The sequence below is a fragment of the Falco naumanni genome, chromosome 2 (genome assembly GCF_017639655.2).
Source record: "Falco naumanni isolate bFalNau1 chromosome 2, bFalNau1.pat, whole genome shotgun sequence".
NCBI lineage: Eukaryota > Metazoa > Chordata > Aves > Falconiformes > Falconidae > Falco > Falco naumanni.
Genome location: NC_054055.1, coordinates 9,526,245 through 9,532,244, shown reverse-complemented (window position 1 = coordinate 9,532,244; position 6,000 = coordinate 9,526,245).

Genomic DNA, 6,000 nt, shown 5'->3' with positions numbered 1-6,000 from the left:
TCCATGGGGACTATCGCAGAGGCTGGGAGGTACAAATGAGCAGCCACTGACACACCGATCTTCCTCCCCTTCTGCTGCAAACGGCCCCGAGCAATTTTCACTGTCAAAGGGGACACATTCATATTTCGCTGAATGACTCGCTAGGACAAGACAGACAGATTTTTTTTTTTTTTTTTTTTTTTTTTACTCGTTAGAGGCTGGTACAATCTCCTACGAATACCATTTCCCATTTGTTCCTTAGGTTCACACGCTTGTGTTGTGGTTCTTTTCTTCACACCAACATCCTGCTGCTTGTTGATGGTATTAATAATACACCCAGCAGGAGGCTGTGCCCCCCGGGGTCTGGGCTGTCTGAATAATTATTGAATGACATTAGGGTTGTTCTGTAAATTACTTTGTGACCCAGGAATTCAGCAGGTTACTGCTATAACTCAGGCTCTCGCACTTGATTGCACTCACCTCCTGCTGCCCCGACATTTATTAGTCTAGTTTGCGTGGCAAGTACTGACTTCATCTGTTGGGTGGAAAGGTGGGAGCCTCCGCTCTCCTCCAGTGTGACCTGGGAGGGCCTGGCCCTTTTTGATGGCCTCATTCATGGTGATTGAGAATGGAGGACTGTCCTCTGCATGGAAATAACAGCCTCTGCTTCCTCTCCTGTCCTCTCTGGCACATGTTGAGGGGCAGTCGAAGAGCACTGTTTTTAAGGTTGGACACATCAGCAGACTGCAAGGGGGGGAAGGTGGAAATTCCTTTTTTCCCCATGCATGCTCCACATTTTACGGAGAGGGGGCCGCTGTTCTCCCCTTGGACCAAAGAAATGGGGCTCCAGGTCACCAGAGCCTCCTCAGCTACGAAGCCAAGGGCAGCCAGTGGATCTGTGAGATGCCTGGAGGAACACCAAAAGGTGTTACGTTAAGACACAGTGAGAAGTTGTGTTGCTTCCTATGATGCACATGCAGGTGTGGAAGCAGAGCTCTGGGTGCTCAGGGAAGCCCAGTGTTGGAAATAGTGACCCACTAGGCCATGCCTGCCATCACTCCCGAAACTCTCCCCCTAGCATCTGCCCAGATGTACGGGACAACTTCCCTGGCATTGCTGAGCACTCAACCACTCAAGATCTGGGCAGTGATACCACATTATAAGGTTTATCATTCTCCCTGAAGAAAAACAGTCAAGATCTCTCTGGTCTTATTCTGGTCCAAAGTCCTCCCTCACGAAATGGTGATACAATACCTGTGATAAACCAATTCAACGCATAGCTCTCTCGGACTCATGTGACCATATGAGCCATCCTCCAAAACAGGACATCCAAAAAAAGCTGGTTGCAAGGAGGGAGCCCAGGCTGCTCTTCTTCCCCACCCCAGCTATCTGGACAGTGCTCCACTGTTAAACCTGTTCTGCAGTCCCCCGCAGAAATGCCTGGGTTCTGTCTTCGTTGCAGCACAGAGGCTGTGGTGACTGAACGTCACCTCTAAACCAATCTGTGTGGCAGCAGGCATTGCAGCAAGGCACAGCTGAATGCCCTGATGTACCGCAGGGCTCTGAGGGCAGAGCAGCACGGGGCCTCCCTCCCCAGGCAGACCTCAGCTGCAGAATCCGTGGCAGAATTGATGTAGGGATGCAGACGACAAGAAGGTAGTTGGGAAAGATAGCCTTTCAATGCTGCAAATACTTAAGGGAACAAATGCTTTCAAGGCTAGAAAAGAGATAAAGAAGAAACTACGTTGTTCTCAGGTTTCAAAGTCTTTGGCCTTTCTTAGCCTTGCAGATGACACCAAGTGGGAGGGAAGAGCTGATACGCTCAGGGAAGGGTGGCCATTCAGACAGACACGTTGAAGGAAGAAGACAAGAACTTCATGGAATTCAACAACAGCAAGCGCAAAGTCCTTCCCCTTTGGGAAGAAAGGGCTCATAGCAGTGGTGCAGGCTGGGCACTGACAGCCGGGGGAGCAGCTCTGGAGAAGGTCCTGGGTGTCCTGGTGGACATCAAGCTGGGCATGAGCCAGCTGTGTGTCCTGGCAGCAGAGACCAACAGCCTGCTGGACCGTATGAACAGAAGCAGAGCCAGGAGATCCAGGGAACGGATCATCCCCCTCTAGTTGGTGCTCGGTGACCACAAATCAAATTCTGCATCCAGTTTGGGGCCTCCCACTAGAAGACATTAATCAACTGGAGAAAGTTCAGTGGAAGCGCACTGGGATAGTTGGGGCTGCAGCACTTGGCCTGTGAGCAGAGGATGAGGGAGCTGGACTTGTTCAGCCTGGAAAAGGAACAGCTTTGGGGGCACCTAACAGCAGTCTACGGGGTTCAACAAGACGACAGAGCAGGGTGCTTGGTGTGTGGTGGGAGGAGAAAAACACATGTAAAATGAAACAAGAGGTTCAGACTAGATACAAAACTTTTACACTGTGCAGATTGTTGAGAAAGATGACCAGAGAGGCTGTGCAGGCTCCATCCTTGGAGGTTTTCAGAAGCAAACGAGATACATTGCAGAGCATCCTGGTCAGACCCCATAACTGACCCTACTGTGAGCAGGAGGTTGGACCAGAGAACCCGAGGTCCCTTCAGCCTGAACCATCCTATGATTACTGATGGCACAGCAGCCTGCTGGGGAGAAGCCAAGGCCTCACCTGTACAAATTGCTTTCCCTTCCTTCAGAAAATTCAGTTTGATACAATCCAGAGCTACTTTTTAGGTTGCATACCAAGTCCTTGAATACCATCTCTCTCCACATCAGAGAACCCAGTGCAAACTCCATGGCTGGGGTAGCCAGACAAGCGTGTAGGATTATCCGTGAAGAGGATACACTGATGGTCAGGTACCTCTTTTCCCTGTGTTACTCTACCGAGCGGTGAGAGGATGCAGCACGTTTCGTTCAAACTGCGAGAGGCAGCAGCTCAATATCCTTTTCCTCCTTATGTGCTGTTCTGAGGATGTTTGGATAACAAATTACAAAATTAAACCCATTTGCCTCTGCTGTAAAGCCAAATCCCTGTGCTACCGTTCCAGAGCCACTATTTGCTTTGTCAAATACTTTGGCAAGGTGGGGAGTTCTACCTATCTTGTGAAATGTGGTGGATAATAGGATTTCCTAATGTGTCCAAGATCTGTGTATCCAGATGGACACAGGGAAATTACAGATTCACAAGCACAGACCTATGAACAGCAGAGGAGCTGAGCAACACCAAGCTGGTACCAGCCAAGGTCCAGCTATGGCTGCATCCCACAGCATCACCCCTCAGTGCTGTCCTCCCTGCCTGAGCATGGCCGTGTTCACCCCTGCTCAGGCATCACCCAGTGATAACTTGTCAGCAGATTCAAACCTTTCCAAAGGGTTGATGTGGAAAACAAGATCTCTGGAGAATTCCCCAAAACTGTGAATCCACCTGGGAAGGGCTGTTCAGCCAAGACACAAAACCAGACAGGGCCTTGTCATTCCAGGAACTGTGAACAGCTTCCCCGCACACTCAGAAAGGAGAAAGCGTTTCTGTATTTCACGCTGCGGGGAACGTGGTTTTGCAGGAGGGCAAAGGGAGGACCCTCTATTCAGGTAGCAGTCAAAGGGAGCAGAGGGTGCTTGGCCGCCTGCCGGAATTGGCCCCGTATTGGTTACACCCCCAGCTATTTAAAGAAAAACTTGGCCTCTCAAAGCTCTCTGCCTCTCTCCTGTGCCTTTGTATTCTCTAGAAGGTGAAGCGTAAGGGTATAAAAAGCTGCAAACAAGTTCCTACCTCTAGAGACCAGGCATTTACTCTAAGAAAGAAAGACCAATTGCTTCCCAGAGCATTGTCCACCCACATTAGAGAAAGGATTAAGCAGATACATTCAGCTATTCTAACAGATTTTCTTTAAACCTTGAATACGCCTCTCACACTTGGTAAGATAATCACATTAGTTTTGTCATTAAAAGATCCCTTTTATAGAAAGTACCTAAACCGCTTAAACCACCCAGAGAGGTCGCATACATTAGAAAACAACAAGACAAACGGAAGGGATTTGCTATTCCCGGTCTCAGTGTTTCACTGCCCCTACTTTCTAAACTGGGTGATTGAACTAAAAGATTTTGCAAATCACCAGTGGAAGGGAAAGCCCTGGGAGCTGGGCGGCAGCCACCCCTGCCCGCCCCAAGGGGCTCTCACTCCTCATCGAGGAAACGCTCGGATATAGAACTGTGGAAAATACATTTTCCATATGGAGATGCCCACATGTTACACCCGAAGAACCCCGGCAGCCAGCTGATTTTCTTGGGCTGAATATCCAGCACTCAATTCAACTGCAAGATAAACAGCAGGTGATGTAGTTTACTACTGCCTTGGAGAGCACAAATACCGGGCACTCCACACTCAAGGACCACGTTCTCACTCTTCACTGCTGTGGACATTTGCTGTCTCTGCATCGCACCCCTGGACCAGGGGGACCTCCACAGTGGGGCTGCAGAGAGGGTCCCCACCTCAGCAAGGCTCAGAATAGCAATGCAATTAGCTGTTAGCAATATAATTAACGCTATAAAGCAATTTCTTCATTGGGCTTGTATTACTGAAAGGACAACAGAGAGGGAAACTGCCCTAAAGCATGTGGATCAAATAGTTTCAGATTTGCTGATGAAAATTAGTTGGGCTGGGAGGGAAAAAAAAAAAAAAAAAAGAAAAGCTGACTTGGGGCTTTAACACTTGTGTCTCTGCACGTGGAGGCAGTGCTGTAAAAATCAAGGAATCAAAATAATATAGGAACACAAGTCTATTCATATCAGCAGAATCTGCAAGCAGTTGTCCAGCATCTTTAAAATGATAACATCAGGATAGGGGTTGGTTTTTTTTAACAAGAGAAAGGGAAATTTGAGAAGCACTTAAGCACTGTGAATTTATCCCAGATATCCTCAGAGCTTTTGCCACTGCTTCACTGCTCAGGTAGCACAAGGTAGGACACATGTTCTGCTAACCTGCGCTGCCAAAACAGACCATTTTCATTTTTTACCATGGACAGTCTTAAAGAAGCTGGATTTGTAAACTCATTTTTGTAAGACCAAGGCTTTGGTTTAAGAACACACAAAGAGACTAGATTATAAAAAAATCTAGAGGCTCCAGAAGTAACACCTAGTAATACACTAAACATCAGCACCAGTGACATTACCACGGCAAGTGACAGACGCAGAACTAACTGGATTCAAAAAAACCCTCTCTAATGGATCATTTATAAATTATTCCTACAGAGTAAAAATAACATATGCACAGTTTCAACTTCAGAAAGATTTCTATTTTAAGGAGCAGCAGCCCGCTTCAGAAAGATGAGACAAATGTGTTGCTTGCTCCGCTCCGTGAGGACTTGTTTTATAATTCCAACAGCACAAATCTGTCCCCATGGTGGTCTTTTAGTGCATTCCTTTCAGCTGGTTATGGCTGTGAGTGCAAGTATCATCAGGTCCGAGTAGTTTGAGACATAGTAATTTTAACTTAAACTACCATAAACATCTTTCATTTTTCCTCTAAACACAGTTTCATGAATGCATCCCTCAGCTGTAGCACCGATGTTCTAAACCAACAGGAGAGAGCAAAAAATGTAGGCTTGGAGTACAGAGTCCCCTGTGCTTTTTCAACCCCACGTTTATGGGTTTCACAGCGTTCTTCTGACTGTCAGAAAGAGACAATGAATCCACCACTAGTCCTGGAAGGTATCTGAGTGTCTATGTGCAAAGTCTTCAACATAAGAAAGCTCTTTAGGTCTTTCGCATCTCAGAGTTAGATGAGCAGAGGTAGGAAAAAAAAATATCCCTTTGAAGCATACTGACATTTGCCTGCAACTTAGTGCACTGACGGTATGGGAGACAGAACTTCATTCTCACTTTGCATGCAATTTTTCTGTGATTTAGAAACCGGGTTCCAGGTTCCTGGAGGGTTTTTCCTTTCTATAGTCTCCTTTGAAGATCAAATACCACATCAAAGTTAAAATTACCTACAATCAAGTTGCAGAAGCTATTTAGCTCCCTCCCAGCACTCTGCAGCC